Genomic DNA, 10384 nt, shown 5'->3' on the forward strand with positions numbered 1-10384 from the left:
AATCCATCCCCATCCCCCCTATTTACGCCTATGGAGGTACAAGACTTTAGGACATCCTGCACTTGAATTGTGCAAATCAGATTTGCAAATCGTGCAAAATTGTATCAAGTTTTAACTCCTTACCTTTTGTTCTTCTAATTTATTGGCTACAAATTCGGCGTTTTGAATAGATCGTTGACTTAAAAATTGAAAAATGGACATTGTTGCACACTAATACACTAGGTATACTTTAGAGTTAGGATATTATGATAATTAAGAAATATATTACGTATTTTATGTTGATATTATATATTATACACTATACACACACACACACACAGTGAACCCAGCACATCACATTACACAGGTTTACCGGTTTACATAAAAAACGCATAGAATAATAGAATAAGAAAATGACAATGACGCAAACCTCGTGACTCGTGAGACGATGAAAGAATCGGAAATCGGTCTTCGTTTAAAGTCAGTCGAACCGCACTCTTGAGTCGCGGGTATCGTTATTCGCATGATATAAACAACATTGTATGACCACTAAACTCCGGATTTTTTTAAAGTCTGCGCAAACGTTAGGTACAAATGTTATTACTTTAAGTTACTATTATTATCATTAAATATTATTATTGCCTACTATAAGCTAGGAAACGTCACGTGGCTACGAGCCTACCGAAGGATTTTTACTATTTGCCATTTGGGGTTTCCAACTAATTTAACTGATAAACAACCAAAATAAATGTATTTAATGTAATATTTCATAATAGTATGAAAAATTAAAAATTCTACCGCCATTAGATGAAAAATTTATCTAATGAGCAGTGTTTATATTAGCTTTTTCTATACATATTACATTTTAAATATGTATACGTATACTTAACATTTATAGGTGCCTATTTTTTTCTCGAAGAACAATTTTAGTTATTTTTTTGTTATTTAAAACAGGTTGACCGCCATGAGTTTTCTTTCGGGTTACTCATAGCCGCCATGAGACTCTATTTAGGGCACAGATATATACTAATACTAGATAGCCGTCTTCGTATACACCGACGCCATATGCAAAGAATCATAGAGTAATATAGAGGTGGCGTCTCCTATGACGACTGTTAACCGAATTGAAGCCAATACTAAATAAAATGTGTCTAGTAACTCGATATTTTCTCACTAGGTTGCGCTGAAAACTACATCAAAAAGTGATAACCATTAGCTGTTATGTTGATAGTGAATATAATAAAATTCGAATTTCGTATTGTTAAATTGTTATTAATGTTATTACTTATTTCATATTTGTGATTTGTGACTTATTTGATATTTCAATTGCAGTTTAAGTTTGTTAAATTAAATCAAATAAAAGTGTATTTAAATTTGTTTAAAATGCCTAGCTAAATGGTTGCTATAACAACCTGATTTATGTGTTACATTTATCACTTTATTATTATTGTTAAAATAAAATTACATATTATTCGGTTTGTTATTTTCGTGAGGTAAACCGCGTGAGTTGATATAAATTGGCATAAACTGAATTTATTAAAAACTTTTAATATGACATTAGAGTTTTTAAATGTGAGCGGTGAAATGGTACCTCACATTGTTGTACATATTAAAAGAGATGGTGCATGTTTATTTAATTTGCTGTCCTATCTTATGTACGGTCAGCTAGTATATAATATAATATAATATAAAAAGAAATAAGTAATGTCATTATGAGAAAACTGATTTTTGAATTATGGCGATAATTATTCTGGTTCAGTAAGTAAATTATAATTGAATAGATTGCCTATACTGTTTGAATCTGTACAATATTTTAGTCCGTATGAAATGGTTATACTGTAATTTGAGTCTACGTTTTTGGATACACTTTTTAGAATAAACGCCACCTCTATATTACTCTATGCAAAGAATACAACTCTGTAAACAAACGTTATCAATATTAGACTTTTATCAGTATAATACATATTATTATATTATTATATGTAGACATTTATTTATATCATTTTATTACTTACCTATATTTTATTATTTCTCACTTTTTCAGTTCTCTGTTTTATACTATTAGACAAAACTATTAATTAACCTATGTAGTATGTATTTATATTAATCTACATAAATTTGGGATATAACTAAATTGTAATGTTTTATGAATTATGAAATATGAAACAAGGAAACATTGTCAAAAATACTAGGATATAAATTACAGGTACTTCCTTATTATAATTACTTATATTATTAACAAAAATAACAATTAGCAAACAGTAGGTAATACAAATATAAGTAGGTACTAGGTAGGCACATACAACATTATTATAAATATATTATTAAAAAAACGTAGTTGGGTAATAAAAAAAGGTAGTTACATAACATTATTATTATTTAAAAAACGACAAATATGTACACTTAGCAAAAAATCGTAGAGTAGGTATACATATGATTATTGATTATAAAAAAGAATAGTTTTTGTTAATTTTTGGCGTTTACTCACAGGGTTTAATAAGTCTGATGAAAACTGTTTGCCATAAGAATGTAAACGAACACTTAAAAATTTTTTTACAAGCAATGTTATTAAAACTAGTTTATGTGGTCTTTCTAAAATTTCAACATTTTCACAACTTAAATTTTTAAATATAGAATGGTCTAAAACAAATTTATTTACGACATGACTAATAATTTTTTTGTCTAAATTTTTAATATTAATATTTTACAGATGGTTTGTATGATATAAGAAACTAATTTCAGATTCTTTAATTATTCTATAGGTACACACAATTAGATGTTATGACTAAACCACCTTGATTTTTTAGGAGAATAAACTGTTTGTGTTGGAGTGGTAAACTATAATCATGTTCATTTATATTTTCTGTCAGTGTTGTTAAGCAGGAATTGCAATCTATGATTTTACAAACCTTTTTAACAATATGCCATGTAATATAATATAAAATATTTTCTTTTGCCTCGATCATTGTTTTGTTTGAGCTATTTAATAATGTCATTCTATTGATAATGTCTTCATCAATTTTATTTTCAATTTCATCAAAATCATTTAAATTTTCCTTTTTCCTGTTCCATTTAAACTCCAACAAATCTCCAAACACATCATTATCGAAAGTATTACAATTCCCATTGGTTTTGAAAGTAATAGCATTTTTCATTAATATTTGTTTTAGTGCCGTTTTGAACTGTAATATATTGGGATTATTGTTCGAACCAAATTTCTGTCTGAATCTTGAGAAAAGTATTTCAATGTGATCTTGAGAAAATTTATAGGACAAAACATATTTAAAATGAGGTGTTTCATGAAATAAAGCCTTCGCAATTGACAACATGGATTTAGTAGCGATTGCAAAACCAATAACAAATGATTTTTTATTTGTTGTATGTACAAATTGCAAATTCTTGGATTGGTTTTGAATTTTTAAACTAAATAAATATTGCATAATGGGAACTACAACTGATTCCAAAAATCAACATTTGAGGGAAATATTGGAGATTTAAATCCTTTTCCAAATGGATTCCTTGTATTTAAAAAATCGAATAACCGGTCACTGTTTCTACAAAAAGTAACTGTGATATCTACATTATGAAAATTGTACATTTGCATATTTTTCAAAAAAGTTAATGCATCAGCTGTTGATGCACTTAATGTTTGTGCTGCAAGCTTCACTTTAATTTTGTTATTTTGCCACTTAACATGGGCCTGGCTCAATTTATTTGCAAATTTAAGTGATAATTTGATTTCTAACTTCAAACAACTGATTAATATAACCCCATTTAACAAGCGCCTTCGTTAGAAATCAGTGTTTTGTTGTTACCAAGTGTATTCCGAGCAAGTTTAACCATATGACATGGATCTGGTATGAAAAATACTTTTTCCGTTGTAACAGGATGGTCAAACCAACACTTCAAGTCATCATAATTATCCATATTGTCAAATAAACAGCCCAATATTTTCATACTCGAAAAATTTGTAAAAGCCCCATCACATGTGACACCCCAAACTTTTAGTCCAGCATTATGTGAGATGGTCAGTGCTGAGTTAATGAGTTCAGCTTGAGTTGATGCACTGATTTTGTTTTGAAAAACATATGAAAACTAATTTCTGAACGCATTTTTTTTTATGGAGTAATTAGTACTGGGGAACTTGTTGTTTTTGGAATCTTAGTTTCTGTCCATGACCAAATCCATGACTTGTCTTTATTATCATCATAACTTGACGATAATAAAGGTCGCTTTCTTGTTGGCGTCGTAATTAGACATCTGACTGATGCACAGGTGATTCACTACATATTGAAGCTGTAGATAGTATACAATTTTTTAAAATTAATTACATATACATAGAACATGTTATTAAATGTTGATAATGATTAATGATTTACTTGATGCTACAGGTTTGCCAGGAAAAACTGATGGCACTGTGTTGGGCTTAAGTTTTAACTTGTAACTGCCTCCTGGACTATCAACAAAATCTGTTTTTAAAAAATGGATGTTACATATTCGGCTTGACTTTGGTATTTAATCCTACTGACTTTGGAAACCTACATATAATATTTAAAGTTGTATTTAAGTACCTACTCTTGTATCAAAACATAAAAAATTTTGAATTGTACATACGTAAAAAAGTGGAAATCGCTATCAGTACTTCCTCGAGATTTACAATTTGGAACAACGCAACAAGTAGGCATTTTAAAGTTGTAAAAAAAATGTATAATAACTATATATTATAATTTAATTTACCAACGATAATTTATTATTTAACTAGAACACTGAACGACTGAACAGAATATTATAACATTATTGTTGTTGTTTACTAAGTGATAACGTTTGTTTACCGAGAGTATTCTTTGCATATGGCGGCGTGTTTCACTGATAACAAGAAGACGGCTATCTAGTATTAGTATATATCTGTGATTTAGGGTCTCGGCTAAGTTACTCAAAACTGTTATTGAGACTCTTTTTGTAATCTCAATGACTACACATGTTTATACGCTGATACTTCGAATAGAATCTCAGTTGTCACGGTTTTTATTGCAGAATCGGATTCTACGGTGTGACCAATATAATTTGGTGTTTTTAGCGAACGTTTATCTTAATTTGTTAATTTTTAAATTATATTTATTGACAACAATATGAATGATTATACCTTAGATACCAATGAAGTTTTCAGCATAGACATATAATAGAATAGACCGCGAATAGAAAGAGAACTACAAAGCCATGATATGTGCGAGAGAGAAAGAACCATAAAAGGTTTTCTCATGGATAAGTTAATAAAACTATTATTTTTTCCAGTTGAATTAAATTATACGGCAAGATCACGATGTGGGCAGGATATAAAATTGTTCTTAGTCATAATTTACAAGTTTAAAAATTAAAATATTTATAATTTATTGTATAAAATATACAAATTATTACAACTTACAATTATTATATTATAATACGTGTATTGTATAAATGGTATAATAACAAAAAAAAAGTAACACAATATATTATTTTTATACATTAATGATTTATTGATGTTTAAAGAGTATTAGTTTTGTGTAGAATGTTCTAATTTTCTGATCTATTGAATTTGTTGATGAATTAATATGATGAAGTCTTAGTGTAATATAAATATGCATGATTAGTTTTAACAGTTGTAGGAGATGGTTATTGAAGGGTTCTTGTTCGAGAAAATGATTTGTTAATGATATAAAATATTTATTAATATTAATTTTTCTCATACATTCAATTGTTATCTTATTTACAACATTTGACCCATCAATTATTTGGTATCCACGAATTACACGTTCAGCTATTTTACAAATTTCAACAACATCTGGATTCGGTAAAATTAAACCACCTCTATTTATACGTCCAATTAGAGCAGATCCCGATTTTTTTGTTCCCAAAGATTTTTCACAAACTGTACATAGAATTTTTTTTCTTTATTTTGTAAACAACAAATCCTGTTATGTATGTTACAACATCATTAAGGTAATTTCTGTGTTCATAAATGTCTAATATATCTTCTGTTTCAATTATTTCAGTTCCTGCAGCACATAACAAATCTAGCATTTCAGATTGCTCATATTTTTTTTGAGTACCTACAAGTATACAAGGTGTAACTCTTCCTGTTACACTCTGTATTATATACAAGGTGATTACATTTTTGATAAAAGAATCATTCTGTATTATGAATAAAAAAATTTTACTCGTGAAGTTTGACATTTTCTGTTTTAGCAGAACCACAACTATAACATTTTTGAACCATTTTATCAAAACAATCAAATTAAAAATGCTTAATAGGCAACTAAAAAACTCGCTGTTCTCAATTTCTCATACGAAGCGGACGAGCGGCATTCATAGAACGTTCATCGACAAATTGTTATTGTTTATTATTATGGTAAACAAATTATAATATCACTGATATCACTATCACCATTATTTCATGGAATAAACAGGTTTTTTTCCATGAGAAAACCTCCTTAGAGTCTTTCTCACTCGCACATATGTTGGCTTCTATAATTTCTACATGGTATATGTGTTATTCGCGGTCTATTCTATTATATGTCTATGGTTTTCTGGTCATGTTTGTGTGGTGGTTTAACCATGTTCGTGGTTTTAGTTTTATGTTATGATATTATCTAACTATTCCAACTTGTATATTATCATAACTACAACTGATAATATTCACCTTGATAATAATATGATAAACTTAAAAATAATGAATCGATAACGGTTTTTTTTTTTAAAATTCTGGTTTATTTTACCATTTCTGTTGTGGTTGTCTGTTGTTTTAATTTAAAAATGAATGCACAAGAAATAAATGAATTCATCGATTCCGAATTTGAGGATTTTCTTGATGACTCGGACGACGATCCTACTTGGAAATCACCCCACGATTTTAATTTATCTAGTAAGTACCTGTACATTATTATACATCATAACCCACATTTTTTTTTTTAGTATCCATATTTTAATATTATATTACATTATGTAGAATCTACATAATGTAATATGTACAACTACTCTATGTACATTGTAGATGAAAGTGATTCAGAGTCTGAAGAAATTAAAATAAATCGTTGTTTGTTTCCAGAAACTAGTCATCTTAATGGTAATTATATTACTTGAATTGTACAACAGTTGAGCTTAATTATTTATTATTATTTCATTATTTAGCTGAGCCTCAGTCAATGGATGTTGATGCTTATGACTCTGGTAAATAAAAACTAATTCTATACATAACCTATACTGTTTTATAATTATTGTACATTTTATATATAGAGGTGTTTCACATTAGTGACTCTGAAAATGAAATTACTCACATACACAACCCGCCTGTACGCCCAAAGAACCATACAAACCCAGAATCTGAACCAGATCGTCAGTGGAGAGTCGATGACAAAGTTACCAATGCATTTATATTCAATCCTAAAAATGAATTAACAGGTATTAATTCAGACTTATTTGATTGCATGATTGATGGGTTCCCACTTGATTTTTATAAGCTATTAGTTAATGATGAAATGATAGAGAAAATAGTTATAGAAACTAATAAATATGCAGTCCAGCAAATTAGTAGTAAACATATATCACCTCATTCCTGTCTTACTAAATGGAGAGATACAAATCTTATTGAAATGAAACAATTTTTGGGAACCCTAATTTGGACAGGTTTAGTTCAATTGCCATCATATGAACTATATTGGAGCAGTTCAGAAATTTTTAAAACTAAATTTGGAACTATCATTAGTAGAAATCGTTTCGAAATTTTGCTACAGATGATTAATTTTGCTGACAACTCACAGATTGATAAAACTAATCGCCTATTTAAACTGGGAACTATAATAGATGATGTAATGTTTAATTCAAATATGTGCATGAAACCGGGTAAATCTTTTTGTATTGATGAATCTCTAATACCTACTAGTACCTACTGAAGTGTAGTCCACCGTCGAATGACGTTCAAAGTTTGGGTATTGGTGTACAATGTAGAAACACGAGGATTGAATAGATGTATACTTATCGATTTATTGAATTAAACACGGTATAGAGTATAAATGAATAAAATATTAACACTGATAAATTAATACTATGAGAGGCTCTGATTAAGATATACGTGACGCTCTGTAATAAAACTTAAAAGATGCTTTGCAGAGTAACGCTGGTGTCGTTCACTCTTCTCATCAGCCTTCACTCGACCGACTCCCGGGCACCGCCCGGGCCCGTCGCAACGGTCTGTCCGGGGACTTTGGTATGTGCTGACCCAGCCGAAAATGGTCACGTAGGCCATCGTGAGAACCAAAATGGTCACACACTCATTTTCCCCTGAGTCAACACAACTGAGCGTTTATATGCAAGCCTCCATACACACTACGTACATACATGTATACATAATATATATATGTACACACATACATACTTGCCTACATACACACTCACCCATATACAACATACCCCCAGCGTTAAACTGGAGCAGTCCCTGCGACCTAATTCATTACTTTTACAAATCTCTTAAACTACGGGTACACCTAGTTACAATACCGCCACATGGTGTCTGTAATGCTTAAATTAACTTAACTTAACTTTTATCTTAAGGCAATACAAAATATATATATTTTTTTTTTATATAAACTTAAAGGTTATCTTGGTCATTATTTGAAAGATTGTCTGCTACCTCTGGACTATACATTTTTACAACCTTATTTCTAAACTTTATAACTATTGTACCTATAAATATTAATAAAAAGGTTATTGTTACATAAAGAATGGTTATGTGGAATTCTACTTTAAATATAAACAATGGTGCTATAGTTTTGGGCTCGAGTTTACTCGATTCTATCGCTTTATGGGCTAGGGAGTTCAAATCCTTAAAAATTTTTACATTAGTGAGGTTCTGCGGTAATACAGAGCAAAGAGTTTCTGTCAACATTGATTCTATATTAAACTTTCGATTTTCTGGTATTATATCTATCTGTATATCTCTATTGGTCTTAGAAAATGGTACGAGTACACAGCTGTCCGTATAAACTTCGCAAGACGGCGAGGCGGTCAACCTACCCACACCCGAGATCTCAACTCTAAAGGTCTGCGGAGGATCTGTGCACGTAATTGTACATAGGTCTGGTTTAGTATAATACAGCCAAGAGTTTGCCTTTGATAACCGATGCCAAATAGGTGTCTCTAATGTTACCAGTTTGAATCTACAGTCTTTCAGGGGGTTAAGAAAGTTAGTTAGATGTGACAACTCACACAAGTCGGATCCCGTTCGGTAGTGGATCGGTTGATCACCCTTACAAAGTGTATATACCCCCACCTTGACACATGATTCCCATTGACTAACCTCTAATGAAATAAAATGTTCGTTATCATTACTTAATGCCAGGTAGTCGACCTCAGGGGCAATTAGGGCTATGGTATTTTTATCATATTGGATGGGTAGTGAAATAGGGTGGTACATTGTATACTCCTCAACAGATATTAAAGGTATTCCTATATAGAAAACTAAGTATTGCTCTTGATGAAAGATTGTTAGGTCCGAAATTTGGAGGAATTCTGTTAGAGATTCTGTTTTAATGTCTAATGGTAATGCTGTTCCAGCTGGTAGATTCATCTTAATTTCTCTCAATTCTGTAAGGAACCTCTCTGATGAAAACACGCTAGTATGTATTTTTCCATTCATCGCTGAATTGATTATGGACATTAAATTTTGGGTTTGGTATGAGTATTGGTTAAGTAGAATTTCGAAAAGAAGTGCCTGTTCTAGTAACCTTGTCTTGAATTCTATACGGTCGAGTTTTTGTACTATTACTTTCGTTTGCTCCTGTAAATATTGAAGATTTTCTTCGAGTTTTTCCTGATGCTGTGAAATCTTTGCTATCTGATTATCTGTTTCCACCTGCATGATCCTCATTCTTTCTGAATTTAGGGTGATGTTCTGACTTTTGCTTTGGCTTAGGGCTAGTATTTTGTTAAATATGAATTCCATATCGGTATTGGAGCACATGCCATACAAAACGTTTACCATCCGTTGAACTGTGTGGACCAAACTTCGTCGTAACCTAACTTCCCTCGTGTCCTTATTCCCAACGGAAAGCAGCATATTACGGTGACTGGTTTCGATTTCATATAGGTAAGGTAATGTTGCCCTTGCAAATAACTGCACGAATTGTTCACATGCATTCGATATTTCTGTACTTCCGAATCGCTGTGTCATTAGTTCGCAAATACTTGCCGTAGCTTCATATTGTGACATTATAGCTTGGTATTTATAGCCTGTATCTGCAAGGTTCACGTACGCCACTAAATCCCAGTTGAAGTGTGACATCTTCACTAATCCATGGTTTTCAAAATACAACCCCTGGTGACCTTGGAACGTCGTGATGTTGTAAGCGTTATTGACTAATTGCAGTTTCGTTTC

At 30.8% G+C, this 10384-nt stretch overlaps 1 pseudogene; it reads right to left on the reverse strand.

The window, feature by feature from the left end:
• Positions 1-4007: 4007 nt before the first annotated feature.
• Positions 4008-4664, reverse strand: LOC149062326 (uncharacterized; annotated as a pseudogene).
• Positions 4665-10384: the final 5720 nt, after the last annotated feature.

The sequence above is a fragment of the Diuraphis noxia genome, unplaced genomic scaffold (genome assembly GCF_037042655.1).
Source record: "Diuraphis noxia isolate RWA-SAM2 unplaced genomic scaffold, SU_Dnox_SAM2 contig0001, whole genome shotgun sequence".
NCBI classification, from domain to species: domain Eukaryota; kingdom Metazoa; phylum Arthropoda; class Insecta; order Hemiptera; family Aphididae; genus Diuraphis; species Diuraphis noxia.